Here is a 27,201-nt window from a genome sequence, read left to right as displayed (position 1 = left end):
AGAAACATCAAATATGGATATCACATCAAAAATACTCATGTTCAACCAACATCCAGAAAGTTATAAAGGAAGCTTATAATATAGTTTCTAATAATCGTCTTTATTGAGGTATATCCAATGACCCTGTTAAATTGTTTGGTTATTATTTGTTTTATGTTCGCAGTAGGTTTTAAATGTAGTAGCTTAAGCTACTGGTATTAGTTATCATATCATTAAATTCACAATCATCATTTTTTAATAATAATAATATAATAATAATTATAAAGAAATCAATACTCATGTCTCCCACACCTCTCTCCCTCCTTTGCGCCTTCCTCCTTATTCTTCCTCTTGCCATCGTTTTCACAATCAACACCGACACCACCACCACCGTCCCTCCACCCATCCCCACCGTCCATTTCCACCGCCCCATTTCACCACCACATCAAAATTAAAACTCATTAAAAACACAACTTCTACTTCTCCTAAACAACTCTCATTCATAGAATTCGACCAAAATAACGACGAAAATATCTACGGAAAGTTGCTCTTACAAATGGCCGGCGAGGTTAATAGAAAACCGTCACCTACCAGCTCACCAGAAAAGCTAACATTCATGTTTTTGACTGTGGGGTCACTCCCAATGACCCCACATTCACTACTACATTTTGGCTCCATTAGACCCATTCATTTAGACGTGTTAACAAAATAACACGTCTAATTAAACAAAAGGAACACGTCTAATTAATATCCTCAAAAGAAAGCCGGAACATGTCTAAATATTAGTAGAAACATGTCTAATTAGAAGCAAGCAACACGTCTAAATAAGTATAACACCTCCAATTGATAACGTCTAATTGACAACACGTCTAATGAGTTACCAGAACACGACTAATAAGTTACCAGAACACATCTAATAAGTTACCAGGAACACGTCTAATTAGCAAGAGGAACACGTCTAAATGAGGGACCAGACACACGTCTAATTAACCAAACACGACTAATAGATACCAGTAACACGTCTAATTAATTAAATCTGAACGTCTGATGAGCAAATTAACATAGAAAATTAACAAGAATTTACTTATGTTTAATGTTAGAGTTGTTAGAGGTTAGGAGTCTAGAGGGTTTGAATTAGGAATGAATTTAAATTAGGAATGAGTAATTTTTTTAAAAGATAACTATACTTTTATACTATAAATATTTATATTTATTAACTTATATAAATTACAAAAAATCTATTTAAATATTGTATTGCACAAAGAATAGTCGACATATTCGTATATCCATATATCATTCATTCGGCATTCATATTCAGTCATTCATATTCAATGATTACAACAATTAACAATCGAAAATCAAAAAACAAAGAGATCAAAGGTAACTCTTTTTTCTTTCTTTTTTTTTTATCTTGTTTCTGTTAGCTTGTCTTGTTTGTTATGAACCAATTCGTGTTGTTTTAAGGTTGAACATGTACGGATTTGCTTATAAAACTATATGAACTGAACTACTAACTTATGGTCTAGAACTCTAAACTCGAAATTAATGATATAGAACTCAGAAAATAATCAATTACATGTACTATAAAAATTGCTTTGCTGCTGGTTGTGCTGGTTGTTCTGCATGCTGTCAACAACAGACCATGTTCACGTGTAGATTCTTCTCAATTGTTTTGCTGCAACAGTTCATCATATAATAACACTAGAATACGACACACGATTCGATTGATTCTATAACACAACCATGCAACCATTCGACTCTATAACATAACACGATTCACACAATTACACAATTACACAATAGGATTGTAAATATCATATAACCATATATAGTCAAACATATAAACTATATAAACATCCTATAAACACACTCTATATAATCTATAACCTATAAACCGTTATTATACCGTTATTATGTTATAAAAGATATATTATATGCAAACAGATAACTACAACCAACCAGTAGTGCAACCACAACCAACCAGTAGTGCAGATCATTCTAAACCTTCTAAAACAACGAAACATGCGTATAATTATGCCTGGAGGTGTTGTGTTATATGCTTTTTCCTGATGCACGCTATGGCAAACAAACCAAAACAAAACAAAACAAAACAAAACAAAGTCTATTATATTATGCCTAATATAAAAATAAACGTACCATTATTTTACTTTACGGAAGCACATACACATACAAAGCATACAAGTGGGCAGCAATAAAACAAACCAAATATATACAACATATAAATTAACCTTAGTATTACGAACATTGCATAAAAACAACAAAACAAAAGTTAATGAGTAAATTATTTAACTACAAAAGTAGACTTACAAAAGTAGCATCATAACAAAGATCTTCACTCCATTACAATTGGTTTAGTTTCAGTCATACCTTTTCCATTTTTTAAGTAAACAGTTTTGGATATCTTCTTCAATAGGACTCGTTCCGACTTCCTTCTTCGAATATTGGGTTTCAATGTTGGTCTCTCAAGATCTTCTATTATCGCAATCAATAGATCTTCTTCTTTAGTCACTTGACTGTCAACCAAACCAACATTTTGACCACTTTTTTAACCAATGAAATGTCAACCTTATTTTGACCTCTGAGGTTGCCTTCTTGAATCTCATCCATGTTCTTATTGTCCTCACTAACAGTCTGATTATCATTCTGGTTATCATTAATGTCATCAAGATTCTCATTGTCATTAGGCTTTTCCTTTTCAACATGCTTTTCATTAGAAAACATGAAATATAAAATGTAGTAAGTAAGCATTTTGACTTATTGCAAAAAGGAACATCAGCTAAATAGTTACCTTTGTGTTTTGCAAGTCTTGATCTCCCTTGTTTTGTCCCTTTGATCATGAACACTCGGTTAATGAATCCCTTGTTTTTGTTTTTACATGCCTGTAGCTGCCTCCAATTTCTTTTTTTCGACAGTCTAAGGTGTTCCTCCTCATCTCTCTCTCTGATGTTCCTCCTCATCTCTCTCTCTCTCTCTCTCTATATATATATATATATATATATATATATATATATATATATATATATATATATATATATATCTGATGGTCCTCCTTTCTCTCTGCTGTTCCTCGACCCTCTGTTGTTCATCCATTACCCGTTTTCCCTTGTCTACTTGTTCGTTGTCGTTCATCTCATATTCAGTCACAATCTTATATTCAGATGATTCATTTAGTTCATATAGTTCAGGTGATCCATATGATTCATATGATTCAGATTCATGTCCATCATTTCTATCATGTCCTTCAGATTCATTTGATGATTCAGAATCATGTGATTCATTTGATGATTCAGGATCATGTGTTCCAAAAATATGCACTTGCACCTCCTCAACTACTTTTTCCTTCAATTTTTCCTTTTTACTACGTGATCTCCATTATCCGTCTTAACCTGGAACAAAACACCAAATTAATCGGTTACACAACAATACAATGAAATGTTAAGGCTCTAAATGCATTAAGTAACCATTTAGAAGTTGCAAAAAGATCATCAATTAAAGTTAAAGCAGTTACCTTCGTGTTTTCCAAGGCTAAAACCACTAGGTTTTTGGGAGTCCCCACTTTCTGGGCAGTCTCCACTTCCTACTTTTGACGGATTTTGCTAAATCCAATTGTGCTACTAACACCCCTTGTTCTACCACCATGTTCTTTGCCTACATGAACTAACAAGGCATCACCGCCCTCTTTATCGTTCCTAACCTGAAACAAAACAACAAAACAAATCTATTGTAAAACACTTTTGAATACTTAATTATAAGGCTATAAATATAAAGTAAATTATATTAAAATTTTATCTATCAGCGACGCATTTGTATCGGGACATATCCTCTTCCCTTCTTTATCTCGCTTCATCCTACCCAAAACATAATTTCTCGAAGCAGGATCACTGAGATTGTGGTAAACGGTATGCTTATCGGGATCATTTTGTTCCTTCTCCCATTTTTCTCTGTGGCCACGATATCCTGAATGACCAACAGGGGCAACACTTTCTTGCGGGTTTTTTCAATGCATTTAAACTCCCTTGTTCTCGTCGTGCCTTTACATTTGACATGGGATTAAATAGCACATTAGTTACAAAATCACAATCTAACTCCATAACAGTTAAAAAGAAAATGAATAAAACTAACCCGTTTTGCTATTGCATCTTCAAGTTCACAAAATTGAGTCCATTTTTGTGGACTTATGAAACTGTACACTTTTTCTTCAACATAAGGAAGCTTCCCTTCATCCATATAATTTTGTAACTTCCTCCTGAATCTCGTAAAAACACCGTTGCAATGTTGAAGTGTTTGTTTCTTAGCAAAATCATCCCTGATAGCATGATGACCCTGTAGACGTTAAACTTATCTGGTGAATTTTGTTACATATATACATTTATGAGTACTTAAACAAAATATTAAACAAAAGTACTTAAACGGAATCTTAAAAGCACTTAAAATTACATGAGACATATTTCTTAGAATTTAGAATTTTATACCTTGATTTCCAACCATAAATCATCTTTCTCATCGGGAGATACTTTTTTCCAAGCATCTACAAGAATATTAATCTTACGCCTTGTCATAACACCTTATTACTGAAAAAATGCTTTGGTTTTTTCAAATAGCTTCGCCAAAATTGTCAAATTTAACTTCACCAGATATCTTTTAAATTTGTTTGTTAACACCTCTTTTCGGAGTCTTATTCCCTTATTTTTATTGCCCCACATCAGTGTCATTGCTTTGGGTATTCACTTATGTTTCCTGCCCCATGTCACTGTCATTGTTTTGGTTCTGTGTGCATAAAAATACAATAGTAGATAAAACAATACTAAGATCTTAAGGATTACATGTTTTTGCTTTACTTTGCTATGTGGTTTGCTTGTTATTTATCAATTATCATCAAATTATTATCATATTATTATTGTTTTATCAAGAATACAACAAACACAATACACATACACAACATGCACTAACAAATGCACTTACACAATTCATAACCAAACCCATTTCAAACTCAACACGAGCAACAATCATTCTTATTATTCTGAATAAAAAGAGTAATAACTATAGATTATCATATATAACTATAAATTGGAACTACCCTGACGATTAACACTTTGTTGTATACTATCGGTTGCTGGTGGTAACCTTGCTGCTGTTTTTTTCGTGTAAGGCATGCTTGCAAAGTAAAATCGAATAGACCGAAAGTAGAATCGAACAGAATAATATTAAATCAAAAAAATTGATTGGGAACTCGATTGACAATCTAAAAAATAAGGGTTTGCAACAGGAATTGAGTTGGGATTTGTTGGAGCGACACAAGTTTCACTAGCCTCTTAGGGTTTTTGCACAAAATGCTCCCCGAAGATAATTAGTTACCGATTTCAACATACCAAGCCAAGAAAATGATGTGCCCGATGGGTTTGGAAATACAAAGAATACATGTCTGCCCAAATGATTGTATGCTATACAGGACTGAAGACAAAAACCTTCATCAATGTAAGGTATGTGGTACATCTAGGTATAAACGTGGACAACCACCTGAAGTTGATAATGATATGATGAAAAATGGAACTGCTGTAAAAGTATTGTGGTACTTGCATATCATACCAAGATTGAAAAGATTATTTGCGAATTCCAAAGACGCAAAAAATATTACGTTGGCATGCAGAAGAGCGTAAAAGGGATAGAAAAATGAGACATGTGGCCAATTCATTGCAATGGAGAAATATTGATAACGATTTTGAAGAATTTGGGGATGAGATACGAAATATAAGGTTCGGACTCAGTTCAGATGGAATTATTCCTTTCGGAGATTTGAGTAGCTACCATAGCACGTGGCCTGTTCTGCTATGCATTTACAATCTTCCATCTTGGCTATGTATGAGACAAAAATACATAATGATGTCTCTTTTAATTCAAGGTCCAAACAACCTGGAAATGACATTGATGTTTATTTGAAACCCTTGATTGATGAAATGAAGCAACCATGGAGTATCGACGTAGAAGTATATGATGCATACAAAAAGAATACTTTCACCTTCGAGCAACGATTTATTGCACCATTAACGATTTTCCTGGTTATGGTAATTTGTCTGGATATAGTACGAAAGGAAAAAAGGCATGTCCTATTTGTGAGGACAATACTCACTCGATATGGTTGAAAAATCGTAAGAAACCGGCATTTATGGGACATCGAAGAGAGCTGGATGAGAATCACCCGTATTACAGAAAATATGACTTATTTGATGGTACTATAAGGAGAGTGTGCTACCGCCACCATTGGATGGAGAAACTACACTCTCCAAAGTTTCTAATATAAATGAAGTGTTGGAAAAACGGTAATGGACCTCCGAAAGGTATGTGGAAAAAATCTATCTTTTGGGAATTACCATATTGGAAGAATTTTTACGTCCAACATTGTCTCGATATTATGCATATCGAGAAAAATATTTGTGAAAGTTTGGTAGGCTTACTGTTGAACATTCCTGGAAAAACAAAAGATAGAATTAAGGTTTGAAAGGACATGGAACTAATGAAAATCATACGATAGCTAACACCTAAAGATATCGATGGAAGGTCCACCAAGTATGTTCCGCCAGAGCCTGTTATACCATGTCGAAGGTCAAGAAAACTAAAATTTCCAATGTTTATATGGTGTTAAGGTTCCATCAAGATATTCTGCTAACATTAGGAAGTTGGTTTCGATGAAAGATATGAAGTTACTTGGTATGAAGTCACATGACTGTCACGTACTAATGACTCAGATGATTTCTATTGCAATTCGTGGAATTTTGCCCAACTATATACGACACATAATAACAAAACTGTGCTTATTTTTCAACATGATTCAATCGAAGGTGATTGATCCCGAGGTTTTGGATGAAAATCAAAGAGATATTATACTGACTCTTTGCGAACTTGCGATGTACTTTCCACCTTCTTTCTTTAATATCATGGTTCACTTGGTATCTCATATTGTCGGAGATATCAAGGCATGCAGTCCAGTTTTCTTGCATTACATTTATCAATTTGAAAGATATATGTGTATCTTAAAAAAGTATGTACGGAACCACAATCAACCAGAAGGCAGTATTGTTGAAGGATATGCTTCTGAAGAGGTGATCGAATTCTGCACAAACTAGATGGATGAGATTAGAAGTGTCGGGATTTCACAAAGTCGACATGAAAATAGACTTTTTGGTCAATGGACACTTGGGCACAAACCGAGCTATTCAAATAATATTGACGATTTTCACGAGGCACATTTTACTGTGTTACAACACACTACATCTATTGATCCGTACATACAGGAGCACTAGTCGTTGTTCAAGCAAGAAAACCATCAAAGGAGTGCAATATGGTTGGCTAAAGAACATAAAAAAAACATTCCCAGATTGGTTGGAAGACCAAGTTAGGAGTGCACTTCCAAATGTGGATAAAACATTGGAAGATTTAGGATTCAACCCTAGACATGTGGTAAGATATCAAGACTATGACATTAATGGGTATACATTCCACACCAAAAAACAAGATGATAATATAACAACCCTCATATTTCCATACTTGAATTGACTAATTTGCCTATAGGGTTGTTATCCATACGTAATATATAATTAAATTCGACGTTGATCAAATATTTATTTTTAGTCGAAACTTTTTGTTAACTAAAGTTTACACTAATTATATAAAATAACTTTAGTTAATATTAATATTAATGCGTATTATATTTAAAACTATATGTAACATAATTATTAATTAAATGATAAGTTATTTTAATCATTATATATATTTTTAGCTTATAAAAAAATAAAAATAAAAAGAAATAAGATTTTTTTATAAATTAAATAATGAGCCCATGAATTTTGACTAAATATTTTCAAAAACAAAAACTTATTAAAAACATTTTTAACATGTTTTTATTATTTTATCAAAATTGGCACCTTTATTTTATTATTTTTTTTTCTTTTCACCACCATTTTTTACCTATAAATACATGGCTTCTCATTCATTTTTTCTTGCCAAACACAAAAACTTAAGTTATTCTCTCAAAACCTTGAAGAAAATTTGAGGTACTTTCTATGTTTATTAATTTTTTTTCAATATTGTCATTTATATTTATATTTATTGTATATTCTTTATAAAATTCGAAATTAATTATGTTTATATGTTATAATTAGTATTATAAGTGTTATGATGCATAAAAATAATTTTGATAATTTATGGAATATTATTTATAATTAAATACGAATTATGCAGTGTTTAAACGTAAAAACAATGTAAAATCGTAATAAATACTTTTAACCAAAAAAAAATATTTATAATTTTTTCTGAGTTTTTAAAACTTATATAGATCTGAAAAAAATTATAAAAATAATTACTTGGGTCGAATTGGTATTTATTATATAATTAAACTCTATTATTATGTAATTCGAAGGTAAATTAAGAATAAATATAAAATAATAAAAACTATTTTTTTAAATATTTTTCTACAGGTTATTAGACTGATAGAAACTTATAAAAATAATTATTTAGGCTTATTTAGTAATTATGTAGAATTAAAATTGTTTTGTGAATACATTAAGGGTAAAAACAAAAATAAATACAAAAATATAATAAAAACGTTTTCTTAAATTTTTCTACTAATCTATATGATTAACTAAGACTATAAAAATTATGTATGTAATTTTTAGATATTTAATTTATTATTTAGACATTTTTGAATAATATTAGATTAATAAAACACTATTATTTTTTAAGTAATTTAGGTATTTATTTAAAGGTAATTATATTTAATATATATAAGACATACTAAGGTATAATAACTAAATATTAAATAAAACTTAGGTTATATTATCACATATATAATTATTAAGTACATTAATAATTCGTTGTGTGTATACACCTAAAGTGAAGGTTAATCAAAGATAATGTATAATTCATGTGAACTTCATCGCTACTCACGGTCGTAAGTGAATGATGTCTAGGTTGCCATTTATGGGTAAGCTTGTGGATCTCGAATGCCATGACTTAGATTCTGGTCAAGAATCCTGGGCCCCCGGTTACATCTGGTCATTCCTGACTTATTTGTTAGCAACGAAGTTTGAGTAAAGTTATACAACGTCTTGCTAAAGATTAACCCGAACTTTCTAAAATTGGAAAATTACTATAAGTGGAAACTTTCCATAAATAGTAACCTTCTGAAAATGAAAATTCTTTAGTGAACCATTACTATCAATATAGTACTATATACTATTGTCTGTTAGGCAATGTCTGATCATACGTTCTATCTCTAGGTTGAGATCTCGGTCACGTCCTTCCGTTCAATTCTTTCGTGTGCTACTAAGGTGAACTTCATAGCCCCACTTTTTACTGTTTCATAACTGTTTTACAACTTTTGGGGTGAGACACATGCTTGCTTTATAACTGTTTTACGCTTAGACACAAGTACTAAATTGTTAACTATGCTGTCATGCTTTGATTCATGCTAAATCCCTACCGTAATATCGTTAATTGCTACGTTTAAATGCAAACTTAATTATTGTGAGTAGGCCTATTGAGAGTAACGTCTCTAACCATTCGACCGTTGGTCTTTGGTTACATAATAATGATTCCACGACACTGACAGTACAAGGTGTCATAGGGTAAACTTGTTTAGTAGCGATATTACAAAATGCAGCAACACTTTTAGATTGATATTTCTATATCAATCAACTTTAAACTAAATCTTGTGGTCTAAAACTTTGGATATTATTTATAAACCTGTGAATTTCACTCAACCTTTTTGGTTGACACTTTAAGCATGTTTTGTCTCAGGTGATGATTGAGCTAGCTGTTTGTAACTTTGTGATGATAGGTTTGATGCTTGCATGGAGTCCACATCGCATATTATATTTTAGTTCATAAACATTTATTTTACGTTTTAATAATAATGTAAACATGTATTACTGCTTCTGCTGTTTTATTTAAAAAGGTTTTATTTAAAAAGTCTTATATAGAGTCGTTCTCGTTTATACAACTGTGTTATGATATGATTGGTCACAATTACCCTGGTCCATTTTGGGGGGTGTGACAGATTGGTATCAGAGCCAGGTTGTTGTAGAGAACCAGGATTGTATTTTATGTGTGTCTTATACAATTAGGTACCTTAGCAATGTAGGACTACAACTTCCTTTGACTATAGTACCTTTAATTGTTGCCTTTAACTGTTAAATGCTACACTATACTTTAGAAACTTTACTTATCTTAGAATGCCGAGCCAATCTAAGAACTCTGCTCATTCTCCTAAGTACTATTCAATTCCGCCACCACATTTAAATGCGACACCGTTCTCGACATTCCTATGTCATTTATCATGGTTTTGTGTATTACATATGTATTACATGAAATATTATCCATGAATTTTTGAAACTCCTATATTTGTTACTATTCATACTCAAACGTATATAACTCCCTGTTATATCACGTACCTATATGCTTTATGCCTTTATGCATCAGTTTGCGAACCGAAAAATGTCATTGAGTTATCGAGAATCTCAAAGACATTATAATGTCATCACTACTCATATTCATTACTTTTATACCTTTTATTTCTCGTTATTGAATTTTCTTGACGGATGGCGTCTACGAAACTCTAGAATGGAAGGGTTTGGATTACCGATTTAAAGGATCCTATAGCTCAAGCCCCTAGACCTGAATAGGCCATTATGAATTGAAAATCTTTAATCGAAAGATTATCAGATTACATACTAATCATTTTATGATCTCGACACGTCATACTGCTATTATTGGATTATAGACACATGATATCTTATTATATCTTATCATATCTATCTTAATAAACTTTGTCTAACACTTTTCCTAAATTTCCTCCGTAAATTACGGAAATCTTTTTGCTATATATACGTATATCAAGAAGACAAATATATCATTCAATATTCAACACTCATCTCATAACAAAAACCCATATTCCGATCAGATAATATGGATTTCTCACATAATTCCTCGAACTCCTCGAGCTCCAATGGCAGCGTAACTGGAATGAACCAACCAATTAGTCATCATCTATTTTGGATGAATTGGGGATGGGTTCGTAGTAAACTAAATCAATGGAGACAAGAAGAAGGTGATCCCTTCTACCAACCGAATTCACCTCTTGGTGAAGAACCTGAAGCACTTACCGGCAAACCCGTTCGGAACACTATTTTCACCCTCATTTCCAGGGTATCCAGTCACGAATATATAATATCTAAAATTCTAGATCTTATTCATTCACTTGTCCGAACCGCCAATCACCCCGGAATAATAGAAGAAGTCAATGAGCTTCGCGCTCGAGTGGTGGCTCTGGAGAATATGGTGCGAAACCTACGAGCACCAGCAGCAGCACCAGCAGCATAACCAGCATCACCACCAGTACCAACAGCATCACCACCAACAACATCAGCTTCACCAATAACAAACACCATAATCTGTACCTCGGATATCAACATTATACGCCCCATAGATACTAAGGAATATTAGTAATAATGAGTTAAGATGTATTGACTCATTCTTCCTGAAAATTATATATGTATACTTATATATATATATATATATATATATATATATATATATATATATATATATATATATATATATATATATATATATGGTTTGGAACAATAATAAATCTTTTCGTATTAAGCTATTACGTGTGAATCTTAAATAGTATGTACTACTTGGTTAATTCATATCACTAATATGCTATGATATACATTCCTCGTTAATCACTGCTTCATCACAATAAACTCCATTTCATAATAAACTAAGTGTATTATTCAAATACATGTTTGGTTTTACACTTTCATTTTCGATGTACTCAAAACTCTTTAGAAAACATCATTCGTGCCTTGTGAATTTCACAAGAATTCCACGAGCATCAACATCATATACCGAGGTATATCAATAACAATGAACGATGGAGTATTGATTCATAACTTTATTAAAGAAAGATTCTGCGATGATTATGTAATCTCTCAAGTTTTGAAGATTATTTATTCTCGCTTCAACCGCAAATCAAATGATTTTAATAGTATATTAACTCATTAAATCTATATTATACGTGAAGAATACATATATGAACGTATATCTTCATAAAGATTGTAATTAAAAATCCTTTTGTACAAACTGTTAATTGTGAAAATATTTTAACGGGTAGGTAAAACCCGAGAAATATTTATATCTCACATCAATATCTTACATTGTACATTCTTCAAATTCTGATTCAATAATTAGTAACTATACTACTTACATCCACATATGTATCCGTTCACTAAAGAACAACCATTTTCATACAAATTTAATTACCTATTCTGATTTGAACATATCGGAATCCAAGTAAAGCTTTAGCAAGTGTAATCTTCCTAAAGATCACTACATTCATGAATTATATTCATTCGTATTCTATGATGAATTATCACATTAAACCACCGAAATTATCGTTCATTACTTTTGAAATCAACAACGCCTATTCATCAACCATTAGATCCGTTGACGATTACAATCAGCGTTTAATCATCTAAAAATGAAATTTCTTGAAACCATCTTGGATTGATAACCGATGAATCAAATATGGCTGCATTAAATGCAGAGGAAACAGCAAAATTGTAGATGGTCTCAATGGCCAAAAGTTTGATAATAAAGAATGGTACGTTGGAAAAGCTCAAAAGAAAATTTGGAACTGAAAAACGGATTGAGCTAACCATGGAGGAGACCAAGGACAAATACAAGGACCAAACTCTATATTCAAAGAATCCAAGTAATTCTGGATCCGATGAAATCTTTAGAGAATATCTTGCTCCGAAGTTATGTTAAAAGCTTGCGGAAAATTTTTCTTCATCAACCTTCGAACTTAGAAATTCCAAAATGTCGTTATAAATATCCTCTATATTTCTGAAGATATTTTCATAACGATTCTTGTCCACAATTAAGTATCTCTTTGCGATATCTTTATAAAGGAAACTATTTTAGTTTCTATATTCAGTAAAATTCAAGTTTAAATTATAAATGTTTTGAAGAAATGTTGGAAATTGAAGCATGAGTTAGTATAATATAATGACGTCAGGCCAACGTGATTATATTACAGTAAGTCATGCTAAATTTTTAATGGAAGATGATGATTCATAGACTTTATAATCATTATTTGCCATGTTACACGACTCTTACATTCTACTTAATCTCTGAACATATCAAAAACATATATTCTTGATAGTTCTATCCTCGGTAATTCTGGTAATTTACCAAATCAAATCGTGATATTACGCTTAGAACATTAGGTTCATTCGAAACTTCATACCTACAAATTCTGGACCATTACTCGCTTAACTTAGAGTCGAGAGCAGAATAAAAAGGTAAAGAGCTCCGACATATAAGGGAAAATACAAAGCCCGATAACAACACCGAAATTACAAATCGTGTATATCAATGCGTATAGCAACATAAAGACACGGGAGAATTAAAAACACTATAACTCCAAGAGCATAGTAGAAGTAAACAGATTCCTCTGGTGGTAAAAGAAAAAGAAGCATGACTGCATATATGGTCAATATAATAACAAATATCAATACGGGATTGAGCATATTAACAAATCTTTTGGAAGTATGAATCTAGGAAGAAAGTATAGAAGTGGTGAAGATAATGAAACGGAAGAAGCTAATTTATAGCAAAATTTTCAAACACAGCAATCGAGGCAATTCACCGCATTTAATCAAAGAAATCCCAAAATTCCGTAAATACCGGAGAATCAAATCTTATAGATTACGAAGATTTCCTTTAATCCCTTGAATTCCGAAAATCAATCGTGACTACGTCAAAAGTTAAGGCGAACATTTAATTTACTCATTCACTCTTTTACGATAGCTTCGTTTATACTCTTTCTATAATCGAATCGTTCTATCCATATTATTCAATAGTGATAAAACTTTATTCTTTAACTTATATTCATCATTACAATATTCTTGTTGTAAACAATGATGATCTCTATCAAACTTCATGACTATAATTTTCATGAACTACTCTCTGCTTTGTCTATCCTAATATTGTGGCATAACCACTCAAGGTTTTAAATGAGCTCGATATTATTCATAACACATTTTATATATCCAAATTACTGAAATGACTTGTATAACATCATCATTTTAAATGATCTCCGCATTAATAATAAAATGAACTTCGTAGAAGAACTTGTAGAAATTATGGTATGTATGATTTTAATTCTTGAAACAGAACAATATTCTATCCGTTGGAATTCACGCAAGGCCCCGAGCATACCTGGGAACGTGAAAACCAAATAAAACGTAGATATCCTCGTCTATGTACGAACAACGCCGATTGATGGCAACAACTAAATTTCGGGACGAAATTTCTTTTAACGGGTAGGTACTATAACAACCCTCATATTTCCATACTTGAATTGACTAATTTGCCTATAGGGTTGTTATCCATACGTAATATATAATTAAATTCGACGTTGATCAAATATTTATTTTTAGTCGACACTTTTTGTTAACTAAAGTTTACACTAATTATATAAAATAACTTTAGTTAATATTAATATTAATGCGTATTATATTTAAAACTATATGTAACATAATTATTAATTAAATGATAAGTTATTTTAATCATTATATATATTTTTAGCTTATAAAAAAATAAAAATAAAAAGAAATAAGATTTTTTTTATAAATTAAATAATGAGCCCATGAATTTTGACTAAATATTTTCAAAAACAAAAACTTATTAAAAACATTTTTAACACGTTTTTATTATTTTGTCAAAATTGGCACCTTTATTTTATTATTTTTTTTCTTTTCACCAACCATTTTTTACCTATAAATACATGGCTCCTCATTCATTTTTTCTTATCAAACACAAAAACTTAAGTTATTCTCTCAAAACCTTGAAGAAAATTTGAGGTACTTTCTATGTTTATTAAATTTTTTTCAATATTGTCATTTATATTTATATTTATTATATATTCTTTATAAAATTCGAAATTAATTATGTTTATATGTTATAATTAGTATTATAAGTGTTATGATGCATAAAAATAATTTTGATAATCTATGGAATATTATTTATAATTAAATACGAATTATGTAGTGTTTAAACGTAAAAACAATGTAAAATCGTAATAAATACTTTTAACCAAAAATAAAATATATATAATTTTTTCTGAGTTTTTAAAACTTATATAGATCTGAAAAAAATTATAAAAATAATTACTTGGGTCGAATTGGTATTTATTATATAATTAAACTCTATTATTATGTAATTCGAAGGTAAATTAAGAATAAATATAAAATTATAAAAAATATTTTTTAAATATTTTTCTACAGGTTATTAGACTGATAGAAACTTATAAAAATTATAAAAATAATTATTTAGGTTTATTTAGTAATTATGTAGAATTAAAATTGTTTTGTGAATACATTAAGGGTAAAAACAAAAATAAATACAAAAATATAATAAAAACATTTTCTTAAATTTTTCTACTAATCTATATGATTAACTAAGACTATAAAAATTATGTATGTAATTTTTAAATATTTAATTTATTATTTAGACATTTTTGAATAATGTTCGATTAACAAAACACTATTATTTTTGAAGTAATTTAGGTATTTATTTAAAGGTAATTATATTTAATATATATAAGACATACTAAGGTATAATAACTAAATATTAAATAAAACTTAGGTTATATTATCACATATATAATTATTAAGTACATTAATAATTCGTTGTGTGTATACACCTAAAGTGAAGGTTAATCAAAGATAATGTATAATTCATGTGAACTTCATCGCTACTCACGGTCGTAAGTGAATGATGTCTAGGTTGCCATTTATGGGTAAGCTTGTGGATCTCGAATGCCATGACTTAGATTCTGGTCAAGAATCCTGGGCCCCCGGTTACATCTGGTCATTCCTGACTTATTTGATAGCAACGAAGTTTGAGTAAAGTTATACAACGTCTTGCTAAAGATTATCCCGAACTTTCTAAAATTGAAAAATTACTATAAGTGGAAACTTTCCATAAATAGTAACCTTCTAAAAATGAAAATTCTTTAGTGAACCATTACTATCAATATAGTACTATATACTATTGTCTGTTAGGCAATGTCTGATCATACGTTCTATCTCTAGGTTGAGATCTCGGTCACGTCCTTCCGTTCAATTCTTTCGTGTGCTACTAAGGTGAACTTCATAGCCCCACTTTTTACTGTTTCATAACTGTTTTACAACTTTTGGGGTGAGACACATGCTTGCTTTATAACTGTTTTACGCTTAGACACAAGTACTAAATTGTTAACTATGCTGTCATGCTTTGATTCATGCTAAATCCCTACCGTAATATCGTTAATTGCTACGTTTAAATGCAAACTTAATTATTGTGAGTAGGCCTATTGAGAGTAACGTCTCTAACCATTCGACCGTTGGTCTTTGGTTACATAATAATGATTCCACGACACTGACAGTACAAGGTGTCATAGGGTAAACTTGTTTAGTAGCGATATTACAAAATGCAGCAACACTTTTAGATTGATATTTCTATATCAATCAACTTTAAACTAAATCTTGTGGTCTAAAACTTTGGATATTATTTATAAACCTGTGAATTTCACTCAACCTTTTTGGTTGACACTTTAAACATGTTTTGTCTCAGGTGATGATTGAGCTAGCTGTTTGCAACTTTGTGATGATAGGTTTGATGCTTGCATGGAGTCCACATCGCATATTATATTTTAGTTCATAAACATTTATTTTACGTTTTAATAATAATGTAAACATGTATTACTGCTTCCGCTGTTTTATTTAAAAAGTCTCATATAGAGTCGTTTTCGTTTATACAACTGTGTTATGATATGATTGGTCACAATTACCCCTGGTCCATTTTGGGGGGTGTGACAGATAAGGGTAAAACACAAAATAGTAGAGTGACGGTGATAGCCTCTTCGAAAGAAGTAACCATTTTCAATCGTGAAGAAAGATCAATGGTCGCTAAAAACTCTAATTATGGTGTCATTCAAGAAATATGGGAATTAGATTATGGTTCGTTTAGTATACCGCTGTTCAAGTGTAAGTGGGTTGATAATCAAAGAGGTGTTCAAATTGATGAAGATGACTTTACAACTATCAATCTATCCACTAATGGCTATGTGTCAGATCCATTCATTTTAACAAAACTAGTTACCCAAGTATTCTTTGTTGAGGACCCGAAGGAATGTAGATGGCACGTGGTTCAATACGGAAAAAGACGGATTGTTGGTGTTGAAGATGTTGTCGATGAGGAAGAATACGACTAATTTGACGAGTTACCTCCATTTTCAGTCGGTGTTGCACCTATGAATGTAGTGACTGAAAATGATACAATCTATTTCAGAAAAGACCACCATGAAGGAGACGAGGTCCAAGACACATAAAAAATGTAATAAGACTATGTTTTTGATATTTATATAACAAGATATTTTATTTATTTATATAAGTTATTTATTTTATTTATATGTAAGGTATTTTGTTTATAACACTTATCACATTATTTTTTGTTAAAAACATAGAGAAACAGAGGAAAAAATACCCAGCCAAATCATCCCTAATATTACTTAAGATTTTCATAAACCGCCAATTCTTCCCCAATTCTACCCTAATTGCTCCGATCAAAATTCAAAAAACGCCATTTTTGCCAGACTGATTCAATCCTAATAGTACTCGAAAGCTTCGATCAAAATTTTCACAAACCGCTAAAATCATTTCTTGCTTGTGGCTACTAGCTACTTTAATTCTCATTTACAAATTGCAAGTTCATCAATTGGCTTGCTTCCATAACCTAATTGTACACACAAACCCACATCACGTTTCTCCAACTGCACGAGCTCCAAAAAATGGAAAATCATGGTACGTGTATGAATTGACTTATATTATATGCATATGTGGATAAATTGTATATATGTAGAATCAATGTGTTAATGTTTTGAATTTTATTATATATAATTACAAAATTATGGTACATATGAATGGAATGGAAGTGAGTTAATAGCAACTGGAGTCATCAATAATGAAATCGATAAGTTATGTGATATAAAACAGTTACATTTAGTTACATTTTGACCCAAAGTCGTGTAGCTAGGCCGCCTCCTTTAACCTGCTTCGATTTTCAAGTTCATTAGTGGTTTTGGTGTGTCTGTTTCATGCTTTAAACTGCTTCTTTCATGTAGCTTGTTGTTTGGTGCATTGTGTTGTGTGTAGGGACTCTTATTGTCTCTTAGTTTGTACATAAAAGTATATGATGTATATGTGTATTATTTTTCTTATGAAATATAGTCGGCTTTTCAAAAAAAAGTTTCATTTTGTTTACTATTGTATTTTATTTATTTTGTGTGTAGAACCAAAATAATAACAATGCTAATGATATGGGTGTGATCCAACAACCACAAAGGAATAACACTAAGAGAGGTGTTAACAAACTTAAATAGAAAGTGGTTCCAGTTGAGGTTGAATTTGAAAATTTTGGGGAAACGATAGAAGAAAATCAAAAGATCTTTTCCATTAATATAGGTGTTTTAACAAGGCGGAGGATTGATTATCTTGTACATGATTGGAAACTAGTAGCTCCTGAGAAGATAGATGCATTATGGTTAGACATAAAGGTATAATTCTAAGGTTTTGTTTATGTAATTTTAATTTATATGTGTAACAAAACTCACTAGTTAAGTTTAACTTTTACAGGAACAACATTTTAGCATAGATGATTTTGCCAAGATAAAAACACTTCAACATTGCAACGGTGTATTTAAGAGATTCAGACAAAAGTTACGAAAGTATATGGGTGAAGACAAGCTTCCTTATGTTGAAGTCCAAGATTACAACTTCATAACTCCAGCTAAATGGAGAATGTTTTGCGAACTTGAAGAAACACTAGCAAAATGAGCTAGTTTTATTCCTTTGCTTGTTAACGGTTATGGAGTTAGACTAGATAACGTAACTAATGTGTTTTGTAATCATATGTAACATGTAAAGGCACTGCGAGAACAAGGGAGGTTAAACGTCTTGAAACAACAGAAAGAAAATTATGCCCGTGTAGGTCGGTCTGGATATCGTTGCCACCAAAAAGGATGGGATGAGGGAAAAAATGATCCTTAAAAGCGTACAATTTACCACGATATCGTCGATATTCCTACGAGGAATTATGTGTTGGGTAGGTTGAAGCGATATAAAGAAGGGAAGAGGATATGTCCCGATACAAATGCTCCACTTATAGATAACATTGTATTATAATAAAATTTGTATTTATAACCTTATAATTAAATATTCAAAATCGTTTTATAACATATTTGTTTTGTTGTTTTGTTTCAAGTTAGGACGCATAAAGAGGGTGGGGATGCGTTGTTAATTAGTTCATGTAAGGAAAGAACACGGTGGTAGGACTAGGGCTGTTAGTAGCACATTAGGCTATAGTGTAGCCCTACAACAACGTAAAAAATATAAGAGAAAAGAAGTAGTAACAATGGATAAAATCAAGGAACTAGTAGTTGAGGAGGTGAAAGTGCGTATTAGTGAATAACGTATAAAACTAAATTCCAGATCACATGTGATCAAGCATAAAATGGTCTAAGGGTTTCGGTTCATGCGAGATCAACAATAAAGGGGGGTTTAAGGGTTTTTTGAGTTTAACTCTCTGGTCCGGAGTACCGCGAATAACCCTCATACGAGATGATGATCTCAGAAAGGATGGTTAAACGTAAACCACCATCATTCGGGTTAACTGGAGTTGATGGCCCAAGGGCGATGTTAGGATTTACGTGATATACGCTACCTGAAATCGCTAAGTGTTTTAGGGAGCTATGCCGGTTGCGCGGGTTAGCTGAGATGGAATACACTTGAGAGTATTCTTGTAGGTGAAGTGGAATATAATTCCCAAGTTCGATCATTGTTTTCTCATTCGAATTACTCTTATTTATTCATGTGAACTTTTGTCCGTTAGTGTCACGTAAGGGGATAAAGAGGATATGCTGTCGCCACGTCGTGTTGTCTCCGTCCTTTTATTCCAAAAAGCTAAAAAAGTGTTGTCATTATCTTAGTGTTGTCCCTTTTATACCTTGCAGTCCTTTTCTGTACGCCCTGCAATGTCAGGATCGCATCGTGCTGCCACAGGCGTCCTTTCTTCTTTAGTGTCATCATAGTACCTTTCTATCTTTATCTGTTTTTCGAACATGGCGCTTTTGTTCAAATCGCGCTATCAATGTTTGTGAGTTCTTTGTTAATAGTGTGACGAGATTGCGTGCTAGTCAGTGTAAGATATGAGCACGTGCGATTTATGTGAGTTGATGCGCGCTAATCAGATATGGCGCATATAGATGTGCAGCTATGCGCATCATTAACATGAATCTGCTACAACACATGATTATGATGCACATGCTGACTCGGATATAGAGATGACAGTATTAGACGGCAAACTAGTAGACGAACATGTGGTGGTGCATGACAAGGAAGTTGAGGAAATACGAGTAATGGAAGAACAGCTGAGAAAGGAGGAATGTCGTAGAGAGGAGGAACGACGGGGAGAGGAGGAATAACAGAGCGAGGAGGAACGACGGAGAGAGAAGGAACAACGGAGAGTGGCGAAACAGCAGAAAGTTGAGGGACCAGGCATTCAAAATCAAAATCAAAATCAAAATCAAGGGATTCATGATCCTAGGGTTCGGGTAAAAAACCAAACGCAAAGAAAACTGACAAGATTTTTCTTACTTCAATAGACATATACACTAATAACTACATTTCATGTTTGCTAATGTTTATAGGAGCCGGTTGAAATCATGTTATTTCACCCTGATCGTATAGACCATATTGTTTGTTCTAAGGGTACCTTATACCCAACCAAGGAAGATACATAAGTAGATGGAGATCATGTCACTCCTCTTTACATGAAGGTTAATATAAACAAATTTGCTAAGGTTTATGCGTCCTTGAGGCTTCCAATACCGCTTAAAGGCTTTTCAAAATATTCAATGAAGGTGTTTTTGAAGGATGTGGTAGGAACTTATGTTCAATGGCCTGTTTTGAAAATGGCTCCCATCGATAAGGTACATGTAATGCTAACTTACCTCTTACATGTGTTCATGTAATTATTCTAAGTTTTAATATAGTATATATGTTGTTTATTTTGAATACTATGCTGAATATATAGAAGAACAACTTATATATAAACTAAACACAATACATGGGCTAGATTTACATAGTCAGTATTAGTCCATGCAGAGTATATTCATTACGTATTGTAGTATATTTTTTTTGTCCTTTAGTTGTTATACTATTATATCTTCATGCATGCAGGAAGTAGACACATTTGCAATGGTGCGCAAAATAAGATTTTGACAATACAAGGACTGACACCACAATCAGTGATTGAATTGCAACAAAGGAAGGTCATTGTTTATACTCTGAATAATTGTATACTTGATTACTCGGAATACTCTTCTGTGATGCATACTTGTATACTTCTAACTACTAAATATATTTTTTATTCATGTTTGTTACTTTATAGGCGCAGACAGAAATCTTTTTGCTCCACCCCTACATTACTGAACCTACACCGTGTGCTAGGGGGTTGATGTACATAACCGAACAGCGTAACTTATTACATGAACGACGTGTGCTTCCATGCTACACGAAGGTGTCGGTAAAGTTAGGTGTGCCTCGCTTTGAATCTGTATTTCTTCTAATACCAGATAAAGATTTTGAATGTAATACACTCAAGGATGCAAATGGGACTTTTATACAATGGCCTCTCTTGAAAATACGTATGGTAAATAAAAATAAGGTACCTTTATGAATTACTTACTTTATGAATTTCTTGTATTCGTAAATCACCATCAAATAGCAGTAACTATGCATGCTTAAAACCTTTACTGCATCATAAGGGTAAGCAAGCACAACCATTAACTCATAATTCTAATTGAAGCTTACTAGTGAATGAAACAAATAGTCTATTAGATCTACAGATTTCATGGGATGAACGTTGCTTATATACAATCAATCTAGACGATATTATTGATAGATGACATTTGTGGAGTCCTTTTTGATCTAACCTCATCTCATCTCATCTCATTTTTTATCTGAATAAAGTATGTAGGTCTATTTTGTAAAACTAGTTGATCATTTTTTGCATATTGAGTTTGCATTAATTGTTGTAATATGTGAATGTTTCTATAGGTATAGATCAGGTATATAGCGGAAGTGAAGTGAAGTAAAGACCAGCCGCATTTGCATTTTGCATGGGTGTGATGGGTGTGATGGGTTTGACCTTAGTTTTTTTTAGATTTAAAGTTTACTTGACGGAGAGATTTAGAGATTTATGATATTTTCTTTTGTAAACACTTTCAAGATATATATATATATATATATATATATATATATATATATATATATATATATATATATATATATATATATATATATATATATATATGTATATATATATATATATATATATATGGTAGTTATATTTGTGGCGGCTATTTCAAAATTGAAATATTTAATATTTAAATTTGAGATTTTAAATTTGAAAATTTAAAATAAATATTTGGCGGGTACAACTTAATAAGGGACACGACTAAATGAGTTTACAAAATTTCCCTAGAACATGTCTAATTTTACTTGGAACACGTCACATTTTACTAACGGAACACGTCCAAATGGGTTTAGACCACGTCTAATTGAAGTAACGAAACACGTCTAAATGACCTAACGGACCACATCTAATTGAAATAACGGAACATGTCGAATTGAAGCCCATCTAGTTACTAATGAACATGTCTAATTGACATTAAGGAACACGTCTAATTGAGTTTATTAGATCGATTCAAGGAACCACACTAATTAGCACTATCATTTAGTGCTATTGCATCTAGTCGTGTTGAGCAACACATTTAATTAGCCAATATGACACGTCTAATTGATGTTTTTTGTAGTAGTGTTTGGGAGCTTTACTTCAACCATACAAAACGAAAGAATCTATACATCATATACACACGCCAACCCCAATCTAAGACACGACCTTATTTTTCAAGGCGTGTTTACCAACCGCCCCATTCCGTCTAAACACACGCGCCGCCATACTCCGTCACTTGCTGCCGCTCATCGTCGTCTACTCGTACAAGCATTACTCAACAACCATTTGAACTACATGTTTATCCTTTTGTCACCTTCTTGTATTCCAATCCATTCTTTCGATTTCACTTATAAAACGTTAATAAAGTCACACAAAAAAAGTTACGTCGAAATACTTGGAAACGAGCCGATAGCGTGGGGGAGAAGGGCGGCGCGTGAACATTCAGTTATGGTTCTGGAAGTGGAGTTTGATATGTTCAGAATTGACACGTCAGCATCAGGGGCGGGCCTGATGCCGTGTAGGGCGTGCGACAGCACCGGGCAACATAATTCAAGGGAAATCAATTGTAAGTCCAATTTCATATGTACTAGACTCATTTTGTCCGTAGTTATAACTCACATAAACCTTTCTTACAAAAATTGGAAAAAAAGCCTATAATACATACGGATTACAAGGATTTAATTTAACGCAATTGACCATTGGGAATCTAAACGTCTCTAAACTCGTCGATTACCCAAATCTCGATCAAAGTATTAGATGGAGTTTTTTTCTTTCTAGCCGTCACCCATCATCTTCTCATCTTCAACTCTTTAATAATCAACACACAAATACACAATAAGAACTCAAGTTCAAGATTAAAGAATAAATAAAAACATCTTATTTTCACTCCTTTTTTGTGTGCTATCAATAAAGCTGTGAAGAAAGAAATGAGTAAGAAAGAAGATAGATAATTTTTTAAATTTTGGATAGTTTGGTAAATTTTTGTTAGTCAACAAGTGTAATGTGTGCATGTGTTTTTGTACTTCACCGCCATTGCTTTGCTGCCAAAACCAAGGTGATATATTTCTTGACTTTTTATCCTCTTGTTTGTATAAAATTGATCTAATATTGAATAGGATTTTGATATATATTCGGTTCTATTCTGTCTACTTAGCATTCTTTATTTCTTTAAATTGACTATTTGAAAAATATTGTTTTAAATTTTTTTTATTGTTTATATAAATCTTGTTAAAAAATTAATCAACTATGCCTCCTCAGATACAACCATCTGATGCCCAGAATAGGAAAAAAAAAAAAAAAGATAACAAAAAGAACTTACTCAACTCTTACAAGGACCTTTGAATATGTTTATTGTTAAACTTGAAAGTAATGTTGATGAATATACAGTTGAAGAAAATAGTGTTGAAGAACATAATGTTGGAACAAATAATGTTGGTTAAAATGGTCTCGAAGAGAATAATGTTGATGAAAATGAATATAAACACAATAGAATGTTTGAAAAAAATGCAAATCAAAAATCTTTTGAAGAAAATAATGAAAGACTTGAAAATTCTTCTGATATTGGAGTTAATTGCAATATTTTCGATGCAAGAGTTTGGGATGGTTTAAGCTCAAACATGAAAGATTTAGTTGTAAGTAAATGGCTGGTTAAAGAAACTAATCGATGCAAGAGTTTGGGATGGTTTAAGCTCTAACATGAAAGATTTAGTTGTAAGTAAATGGCTGGTTAAAGAAACTAATTTTATTTACGCAGTAGATAAAGCATGTAGACACTTCTCTAGTTCATATTCATATTAAGTACATAAGTTACAGAATAACGAGACTATTGATAGAATGTGATTCATATGTTGTAAATAGAATTCATTGTTTATTTGTAAAATTGTGTTGTAGTAATTGAATAAAAATTGGTATAGAAATGATCCGTCTAACTTGACTAGGTTCCAAACCTTTAAAAGTAATGTGGTGTGCTATTTAAATTTTTTTAGGGGGCATATTTTCGAGCATCTCGCACTGGACATCCAAATTCTCAGGATCGGCTATACCCAAATGACCACTCTAACCACACCACAACAATGAATACTCCCCACCGCGAACTTGAGATCCATGACACCCCAAATGACGACTCTAATTACACCACAACGATGAATACTCCCCACCGCGAAATTGACAGCGATGACACCCCAAATGACCACTCTAAACATGGTAGCATTACAAGTGGTCTGGTAAGGCAGGATGATCAATACACTAATGTTCAAGAACGTCCAACTATTCGTATCTCGAACTTAATATGTATATTTATTTCTATCCTTTTGTTTATTGTGGCTGTAGTATATTTTATATTGCTTAGTTTGAACACACATCTTCCCTGGTTCTATATACAATAATTTTCCATCCGTAGTTTAGCTAAAAAGATGAATTTTCTTCATCTGCCATTGTAACCATTAACATGACGATGACTGCCCGAAACCCAAATCATGCAATAGATATCAACTTCAACACATTAAATCTAACATTGTACTATCAAAATCGAAGTCTCGTTGTTTCAATTATAGTAGTCATTTAAGGCTAGAGACAAGATTTATTATACATTCTCGGGATCAAAATTGAAGATCAATAATGTCCGTTGGATGTGGTTCTTGGCTGCCCGAAAATGTGGAGATGTGATGCTTAGGCTTGCCATGACGTCATCGATGCAGTTTACGGATTCCACCACTGATAGCATGATCCACATTATACATACCAATTGTAAAATAGCAGTTGGGTCAAATGGGATGATATTACCAAGAGATAAAGATAAGAAATGTCCCGCATATCTACTTGATTAAGAATTATAGTGTTCTATCAAATAGTTGTTTTTGTAGCTTTATTTGTTAATTTTAGAGTACTCATGATTTAACATTCTAATTTATATTGCTTTATTGCCTTTATTTTAGGATACCGATGATTCAATATTCTAATCTTATGCTAATTAATTATTAACTAGTTAGTACTACTTTTAGGGCTTGTTTACTTTTAATAACTCAGTTCAAAACGTTGTATATAAGTAAACAAGTCCTAAAAGTACTACTAACTAGTCAATAATTAATTAGCATAAAATTAGAATAATGAATCATCACTACCCTAAAATAAAGGCAATAAAGCTACATAAATTAGTATGTTAAAATCACGAGTACTCTATAGTTAACAAATAAAGCTACATAAACAACTATTTGACATAACACTATACTTCTTAATTAAGTAGACAAGCAAGACATTTATTGTCAGAATATGAGAAATGCAGATTACCAATTGAGGTAATTGACTTGGGATCAGAAGAAAGTGCCCTTCATCCTTTCCCAGTTTAGAAGATCACAAGACAACATATGTCTCAAGCATTCAACGGTTATAAGTCCATGTGTAGCCTCATCTTTCCTTAAATGGTGAAGTGGTTCCAAAAGTTAAATTGGAGCCTAACTTCATATAGATATAGCCGTTAGAAAAAGTGTGTATAAAATAAACACTTAGCAAATGTAATCAAACAAAAAATTCAATTGTATCAAACAATCAATTTATTCAATACAAGATCAAATTCATACATTTTATCGTGGTATCAGAGCTGACGGTGTAGATCGAGGGATCAATACATCCGGTGTTTAGCTTCAATCATTTACCCGAAAAAAAAAAAAAATTCAAGCTGCCATGTCAAAAGATGACGGTAGCTCAAGTCATAACGATTTCAGCATACAAAGTATGAAATCTGAGCAATCAAGGGGAATTAAAAACAGTTACCTTAATGTTCTCTGTCATTCACCACCGGTCACCATCAAAACCGACGAATTAGTGGCCAATCAAGAAGGTAAAGGGCTGAAGACGGCGGTGATGGCGGCAACGGTGGCGACAAGAACAACGGCCGGAGACAACCGTGTGGCAACCGACATCGTCACTTCAGTAATCAACCGAAAGAATCACAAATTTATAGCTCAGAGATCAACGAGAGGTAAGTCGAACTCTAATCTCATATCAAATACATAAAATGACTGAAAGGGTGAGAAAAACACCAGCAAACCATGTTAATAGAGCCAAATCGGCTGTAGCAAAATTAGGGTTAAACCTAAATTCCTCTTCTCAGATATCGATTGATGATGATGATGCAGGGTTAATCCCTAATTGCTCATCTCAAGGAACGATCAGAGAAAGAGGGTTTAATCCCTATTTTACCTCAAATTTGCTCCAAACGGCCAAGAGAGAAAAGAAACAGGCGAACCCTAATTTTACCTTAAAATCGATAGATGATGAAGCAACATGGGTAAACTCTAATCG

At 32.2% G+C, this 27,201-nt stretch overlaps 1 long non-coding RNA gene and 1 pseudogene across 1 annotated transcript; both read left to right on the top strand.

Moving 5' to 3' along the window:
- Positions 1-278: 278 nt before the first annotated feature.
- On the top strand, positions 279-24,341 carry LOC139871101 (uncharacterized; annotated as a pseudogene).
- LOC139872193 (uncharacterized) lies at positions 17,767-18,928 on the top strand. The gene is made up of 3 exons (XR_011766923.1): positions 17,767-17,909; positions 18,398-18,661; positions 18,741-18,928. It is a non-coding gene; the product is annotated as an uncharacterized lncRNA (long non-coding RNA).
- Positions 24,342-27,201: the final 2,860 nt, after the last annotated feature.

The sequence above is a fragment of the Rutidosis leptorrhynchoides genome, chromosome 10 (genome assembly GCF_046630445.1).
Source record: "Rutidosis leptorrhynchoides isolate AG116_Rl617_1_P2 chromosome 10, CSIRO_AGI_Rlap_v1, whole genome shotgun sequence".
In the NCBI taxonomy this organism is placed as follows: Eukaryota; Viridiplantae; Streptophyta; class Magnoliopsida; order Asterales; family Asteraceae; genus Rutidosis; species Rutidosis leptorrhynchoides.
The sequence above is the reverse complement of the archived record's forward strand: the minus strand, read 5'-3'. Positions and strand labels throughout refer to the sequence as shown.